Source organism: Cibotium barometz, chromosome 22 (assembly GCF_041138505.1).
Source record: "Cibotium barometz isolate CiBa-2024 chromosome 22, ASM4113850v1, whole genome shotgun sequence".
NCBI lineage: Eukaryota > Viridiplantae > Streptophyta > Polypodiopsida > Cyatheales > Cibotiaceae > Cibotium > Cibotium barometz.
This window is the reverse complement of record NC_141067.1, coordinates 56,461,163-56,469,730: the sequence shown is the minus strand read 5'-3', so window position 1 is coordinate 56,469,730 and position 8,568 is coordinate 56,461,163.

Here is an 8,568-nt window from a genome sequence, read left to right as displayed (position 1 = left end):
AAACATTTGATGACTTCATAAGGCCCACAATACCTTGGACTCAGCTTCCTAAATTTTCCAAGAGATAAAGAACTTCTCTTTGGCCGCACTCAAAGAAAAACTTTGTCTCCTTGCTGGAAAATTCTTTCAGATCTTTTGGTATCAGCATAATGCTTCTGTCGATCCTGGGCGGCTTTAATATCCTTACGAATAGCTTTGGTTTGTTCTTCCATTTCTTCAAGCATCATCCTAGAGGCTTCAACCTTTAGTGTGGGGTCAGAGAAATTTAAGGGAGACAAACATTCCTGACCATAAAGAGCTTTGAATGGTGACATCCCTATGCTTTGGTGATAGGATGTATTGTAAGAGAATTCCACTAGAGGGAGATACTGAATCCACTTCTTTGGTTAACGCCCACAATAGGCTCTCAGGATGTCTTCTATAACCTGATTAACTCTCTCAGTTTGACCATCTGTTTCTGGGTGGTAAGCTGTACTGAAACAAAGTTGTGTTCCAATAGCCTGGAATAATGATGTCCAGAACTTTGAAGTGAAGTCAGAGTCCCAGTCACACTGACTATTCTTTTTGGCAATCCATGAAGCCTAAAGATTTCCTTGATGAAAAGGCGAGCAATATCAGAAGATTTAAATGTCTTCTTTACTGGGATAATATGGGTCACTTTGGTAAGCATATCCACAACTACTAAAATAGAATCATATCCTCCATGTGTTGTGGGAAGACTTGTGACAAAATCCATACTGATACATTCCCACTTCATCTGAGGAATGTCCAGAGGTTGGAGTTTCCCGGGCATTTTGATTCTTTCAGCTTTCATCCTTTGACATGAAAGGCATTGTCTGATGTATTGAAGGATATCCCTCTTCATTCCAGGCCAAAAGTAACTTCTCCTTAAGGCATTCAAGGTTTTTGCATAACCTGGGTGTCCTACGGGGCTATCATGAGCTTCATATAAGATCATCTTCTTCAGTGCAAGATCTTTGGGAATACATAACCTATGCATGAAGTAGAGGCATTCATCATCGAGGGTGTATCCCTTGATCAATACATTTCCCTTTTCTGTGGGTGCCTCCTTGTGAACTAGGCTTACTAGCTTTTGGTAATCAGGGTCATGAGGCATAGAGATTGCACTTAGGAAGGATTTGCGACGACTGAGGGCATCTGCTACAACATTATCCTTTCTAGGACGAAATTTGATATCAAAATCAAACTCTTGCAGAATCTCAATCCACCTCCTTTGCCTCATGTTGAGATTGGGCTGGGTGAAGATCCACTTTAAACTCTGGTGGTCAGTTACAAGCAGAAACTTACGGCCTAGGAGATAGTGTCTCCATAACTTGAAACAATGAACAACTGCAAGGAGTTCCAAATCATGGGTGGCATAATTGACTTCACAGGGTTTAAGCTTACGAGAAGTGTAAGCCACAGGCCTTCCTTCTTGAATTAGACACCACCAAGTGCAAGGCCACTAGCATCAGTGACAACCTCAAACTCTTTGGTGAAGTCAGGGAGCTTCAGAACTGGTGCTGAGGTGAGGATAGTCTTAAGTTGGCTAAAATTGATTTGGTGGATTGGTAACCATACTATCTTACATTCCTTCTTGAGGAGATCAGTTAAGGGTGCGGCTATCTTGGCATAATCCTTGATGAAGATCCTATACCATCCTGTGATGCCTAGAAACCCACGGATTTCTTTGACTGTCCTAGGGGGTGGCCATTCCAATATATCCTTGACTTTGGCAGGGTCTACTGAGATGCCCTCTGAGGAGACAATGAACCCTAGATATTCAATTTGGGAAGTGAAGAAGGTACATTTGCTTTTCTTGGCATAGAGCTTATGTTCGCGTAGTATTTGCAATACTTTGCGTACATGCTCCTCATGTTCCTCTTTTGACTGAGAATAGACCAAGATGTCATCAAAGAAGACAAGGACAAATTCATCCACGGAAGATATCTTGCATCAGGCAGTTGAAGGTGGCGGGAGCATTGGTTAATCCGAATGGCATGACTGTAAATTCATAGTGGCCATAGCGGGTATTGAAAGCGGTTTTGGAGATATCTGATTCCTTGATCCTAATTTGATAGTAGCTAGACCTTAAATCCATCTTGGAGAAAATTTTGGATCCATAAAGTCTGTCAAGAAGTTCGTCGATGTGAGGAATGGGGTATTTGTTTTTGACAGTGACCTTGTTTAGGCCTCGGTAGTCAATACAAAGACGAAGCATGCCATCCTTCTTTCTCTGGAAAAGAACAGGCGCTCCCCATGGGGAATTACTAGGGCGAATGAATCCTTGCTCAATGAGCCGCCTAAGTTGTTCCTTGAGCTCTATGGCTTCAGGAAGAGACATTTTGTAAGGTCTCCTTGAAACTGATTCAGCCCCCCAGGGATTAACTCAATCCCATGATCTACTTCTCGAGATGGGGGTAGTTTTGTAAGTTCCTCTGGAAAGATATCTGAAAACTCCTGGAGCCAAGAGGGTTCTAAATCTGGGTTGCTTTCTTCTACCTTGTTGAGTTTGACAAGGAAGATCTGTTGGCCCTTGCGCACTCCCTTAAGAAGGCGATTAGCTTTGACCAAATGAAATTTGGGTTTACCTGTTTTTCCCTAGGCTGATACTACCTGTCCTTGACTATTCTTAAAGGTGATGCTTCCTTCAGCACAGTGAATGTCAGCATTGTTTACAATTAACCAGTCCATACCAAGGATTCCATCATAAATCCCTAATGGTAAGCTTCTGAAATACCCATGGGTTGATTCACCACCCAATTCAAATTCAAGATCTCCCACACAATGTCGGGACACTTCTTCTTTTCCACTAGCTAACTCAACAATCATTGCTTGGGCTAGTTTTTGATCTAACTGTAACTTACGCAAGCATTTTGGAGAAAGAAATGAATGCGTACTACCATAATCAATCAAGAGCTGGAAAGATCTACCTTGATAAGTAGCCGGAGCTTGGATAAGAGAAAACTGCTGATTAGGTCCTTGATGTTCTACAGCTGCATGAATGGTGGCTTGCTCTTCCTCTTCCATCTCTAAAGTCGGTTCACCAATCATAGAGCAGACACGGGCAGTCACTCCACGACCTCTACCACGTCCACCACTACCTCGTCCAGCCTGGCGGTTATTAGGAATCCCACGACCTTGAACTACTCGGCCGCCTTGTGGAGCAGCAATGACACTAGGATTGAGAGAGGGTCTTGCAAGTTTGGGGCATTCATTCCGGAAGTGGCCAACTTCATTGCAATGAAAGCACCTTTGGTCCCCATAGGATTCTGAAGTGGAATTAGCATAACTGCGGGGGATAAAATTATTGGGGTACTGACCAATAGTGTTGTGGCGGAAATTCGATTGATAATTCCTCTGTGAAGGCGCCCCCTTGGGTTAGACTCAGGATAGACTCTCCTCTTTGCTTGACCACTCTTTACTTCTTTAGCCAGAGGTTTGGCTCGGGTAAGAGCATCTTGCAAGGTAGTTGGCCTCATTGCTTCAAGGCGAGAATCCAAAGGTTCATTCAGCCCTTGGCAAAATCGGGCCACTTGTTGAGTGATCGACATAGGTGGAGCATATTTGCCAAGTGTGACAAATTTTGAGTAGTATTCCTCCAAGGTTAAGCTAAGCTGCTTGAGGCTGAAGAACTCATTCATCTTAATAGATTCATGAGATGGGAGAAGATAACGGTCCTTCACAGCTTGCTTAATGTCACTCCAGGTTTGGGTATCTTCAGTGACGCCCTTATCTCGGCACCATTGCTTCCACCAAAGTTTGGCGTCCCCGGTAAGACGGAATCTGGCAAGCATGGATTGATTCCTAATTCCTGTACCAGCAGTCGAAAAGTAATCGTCCTTGGCTTCTATCCAAACTTCTGCATCCCTTTCAATCCTTGAACCTGCCCCATTAAATGAGGGAGGTTGCATTTGTTTGAGGAGAAGCTTCTTCTTCTGTATATCTGTATATAATGCATTGGGAGCAAGAAGTTGATGATCCTGGTTATCAATATGAAGCTAAATTTAGAATCATATCACTTAGGCGGTTTAATACACATAAGACAATGAGTGTGAAAATCAAAACCTTTTATTCCAAGCTTTAATATTTACAAGTGAACCAAGCCATTTACAAGGATTGGACTAAATCCAATCTTATTTATTTACATGGTAGTCCTCTAGGGAACCTAATAAAGATCTGCGGTGGTAGCATTGAAAAAGTAGGGGGGTTCTCCCATGGTTTCAAGAACTCGATAAGTCTCTGGTAGGGGAGGTAAACCACGTCTAGAAAGACGGGTAACGGCTACTCTATCAGGGGATACAACTTGAGTCACACTATCATAAACCCATCGATTCTGCAACATGCGATTCCCATTGATAGTGACATAGGTGTTACGAGAGGAGTGCCAATAAACCAGAACAGGCGAACCATCCGCAACATCTCGGCATATCGGATCCGCCTCAAGTCGTTGGTGAGATTGCCGACGTGCTCAGCTCGAATGATGAAATAGGTAGATCGACGATGCTAATGCTCAGCTCTGTTCCATCCCCTTTCGATGCGAGTGTAATGAGGAAGGGTTAGCTTGTCTACAATGTGCATCATAGTGTCACGGAACTCAAATTCGGAAGAGCGACAAGCAGTCATGAACATGCATTGGAATACCAGGAAGCGAGAATAGGGATCCATCTCGTCCTCCTGCGTCCAGCCGTAACTAGATTAGTTTAACAAGAATTCCTAGAGCAACAAGAGAATACAATATGAAATCTCCCAAGTCTAAACCTGCTCTGATACCACGTGTAAGGACCCCTACCCGTAGGGCGGGGGAATCCTTTTGATAGGCGGTTAAGTCTCGTGTTATTTTTCGATTGACGACACCTCGATCTCGTAGAAATACGAGGTTACGAGCAAACAGAGGGACCTAACTCTATCTCGTAGGGGAAGCATAGTCATCCTAAAGGAAATTCTAATCCCCAGCACGGAATGTGCGTGGAGATGGAACAAGACCCACACTTGGTTCAAGGAAGCCAACGCCTTTTCCCCCCGTATTTCATGAGGCACGGCCGGTGGCTCGGTCCCCTAAAACAAGTCTTGTTCGGGACTCTACTATTCCCTAAGTATCGTAAGTTACGACTAGTAGAAAGCTACCCGACTGATTGGGTCCACCCATCCTTAGAATGGTGCCGTCAAGGCATCCATTCTCCCACTTTCCACACACTCACCCGTTCAATTGTTTTCTAATTAAGTCCTACCACACTATGAAACACTTAAAAACAAATTCCTTTGTTAATTAATTACACTTGATTCCTTAAAAGAAATCTTCCTTAGCACAACATTGAAATCAACAAACATACTTACAGTGAAAAATATTTACAAAGACCCTGGAACCGGGCCGATATTCCAATCCAAACTTCCATGTCCAAACCATAACCATAACCATAACCACAACCACAACCACAACCACAACCACAACCACACCGATGATCTAGAATTCGATCTTCCAGCCTCAACCAGCTGGGTAAACCTCACGGACCGTCTCCCCTCGTCGTCAGCCAGCCGATGAGGGCCAAGCCGTCCTGTCACCCCCTCAGGTACTGTCGCTTGTACCAAACCCTCTCGCCCTTCGGAGGGGACGTCTCCTCATGAGGTGGGGGTTAAGTCACCGCACTAGCCTGGACCCACAGAACTAGGTAGCATATATACATCACCCTGGTGGTGAAATCCAATTCCCAGTGGCATAGGAGGGGATTGCCCTGGGCCGACTCCTGGCCTCGCTATATCCTCCGCCCGGCTACACAGGCAAGCACGGAGTTAGCTTAGGGGGGGAGAAGCTGTACCTGCATGTTAGCAATAAACCAGTAGTGTATCCAATAAAAAGAGACATAGCCTTTATTCAATGAATTCACACATTAACAAAAAACCATCGTTTCGAAAAGACAATGATTCAAAAGCAAGATTATTTTCTTATAACTTTACTTAAGAGTAACCATAAGGTACTTTAGGCCATCTATACTACTAGGGGTTTAACCTTGGTTCCTTTCCTATTATTTCAAATCTTTGCATTAAGCTTCATAAGAGAGAATTTTACTTAAACTTGTTAAATGACCAACCTGGTTATCGTTTTCGTGCCTATTTGCTTCAAGAGGGGCGAAGTCGATTGCAGGGACGCGATTCCCTTCATTCCCTCCTTGGGCAGCGCTTGGTTCTTCATTTCGACGGCGTTTCGGCGCCATAGGAGCACTAGAGTTTTAAGAGGATAGAGAGAGAATGGGGTGAATATAAGAGGTTGGGAACTTGGAGAGAAAAGAGAGAATTCTCACTAGGTTCAAACGGATTCGAAAACGGAGTCCGTTTGGGGTAGGAAAAGCTTGTTGGGCTTATGGGTAGGAAAGACCTCTTAGCCTAAGTTTAAGTCGCCGCATATGGGGGGGGGAATTGAGAGGTGTCCTTAACTTGGAGAGCTCTTGAGAAGAGTGTATGCCTAGGGAGGCCTAGGGAAGAGTAAGGCAAGGGTTGGAGGATAAGCACACTTTAAGTCTATTCACACCGGCGGGGGGGGGGAGAAGAGTGTAGGACATGTCCTAGAGCTTGAGGGAGGGCTTGCGCCTAGGGCCTTGCTGGGGGCTTGCTCGGAGAAGGAGGCTGGGAGGGTCCTTTTATAGGTGCTGGAGGGTGGACGTCCGGGTGCAGGAAGGTGACACCTGGGTGGTGTAGGTGTCCGGGAGAGAGTGTGGGCGCGAGACACCTGGGGGTGGAGGTGTCTCGAAGAGAGAAAAAGTGTGACACATGATGGGGGTGGAGGTGTTCCCAAGAGAGAGAGAGCGCGACACCTGTGGATAGAGGGCTCTGGGAGGAGGGGGTACGTGTAGGGGTGTGCTGGAGGGTGCGTCTAGGTCGTGTACACACTTGGGTGTCCCGGGTGGATTGTCGGTCGTTTCACGAGCGGCGCCCGTGGTGGGGCCCACGCCGGCCGCTTGCCGTCGTCCCGAGGGGGTCAAAATTTTTTTTTGACGAAAATGTCCGGCCTTGCCCCGTGACCATGGGGGCGTGTTCCGTTCGTTGATTAGACGCCTGGATAGTTACTATTTTAGGTCGGAAGTTTGCATATTAATTCTTAAAAGCTTAATTAAACCCATTCCGGGTACCTGTTTTTAGTTCAGAAAAAACTATTTTAAGCGTAAAATTACGCGTAGATTCCAAATTTGGATTCAAAATTACAAATTTCTAAGCAAAAATGGCTCATTTTCCAAAAATAAAAGTTTTCTGATCGTAAAAATGACAAACTAAGTTATATTTTTCAACTCTGAAGCAAGTACATTGTTATTTACAATGGGTATGTTATATTTTTCAACTCTGAAGCAAGTACATTGTTATTTACAATGGGTATGTTACAACTATGACAGTTCAAATATGTGTAGAGACTTGGTAAACCCAAGCTATGTGGAGAAGGAATATGCATCATATTCATCCAAGGAAAATCTCTTTGAAAGTCCCGCGTATCCGAGCCAAGCACTGGAGCCTCAACCGGGGGAACAAAATTCTTTGATGTTGCTAGGCGGCTACCAACCTAGGACTCCAGGCCCCTCAGGTCAATGGCAGCAAAGGAAAGTAGAAGCCAAACTAATGGGCCCCTGTTACCCCATTGGGCTCGTGATTGTCCACATCGCCCAAGGCAAGCAGCTCGATCCAATACAACAGTACCACAGTTTTCACCAATTGAAAGATATTGTCTAGGGTGTTGTGTAGAACACTTTCCAAAGGATTGTTTGCTGAAACCAAATGAGGAAGGAATCTCTCAACCAAAGGTCTCACTCAACTTTTTTGCAGAGGCAGTTCCATCGCCACCTTCATTAGAAAATGAGGATGTCGTGCCACTTAGAGTCATGACTAGATCACAGACACGAAATGCCAAAATACAAACTAATGAGACACCTCGAACTAGGGATGCCAAAGGCAAATCTAGTGGACAAGACCCTACATTCCAATAGAAAAAGGACCACTAGGAGGAAAAAGAACCGCAACAAGCAAACTAAGAGTGCATCCAGTAGTTCTCAAGAAGTCTCTAAACAAAACATGAAGGATCAAGCTTTTGAAAAGATGCAGGGGGGAAGAGAGCTTAAGCTCTTGCAAGCACACACATACTCACAAAACCCTAATAGAGAACACACAAGGTGAGAGGCTGAATATCTTCTTCTTCTTCACTCAACACTCAACACACCATATACAAGATAAGAGTACACACAATATGAAAGGTACTCAACCAATACATACACGGGTTCTCTATAGTGTGAACCCAACTAAATGAGCTAGCGCTATGACTATGCCAGTCTCTAGAATGGTTGTCACACAGCCTGTCATCCCACTGGCCGCATATCACCCATGATCTCACCAACCATGCCAGTGGTGTAAGTGTGGGGCCTATCCCCCAGGCGGGTCATCAGTGTGTCCACCGCCTCACTGGATGAGCTCGATATCTCAACACTCCCCCTCGAGCTCAAATCCATCTCATGTACACCAAGCAAAGCCCTGAATTTGCGGAGCTTCTCTGTACCCAATGCTTTGGTGAAGACGTCAGCTACCTGATCCTCT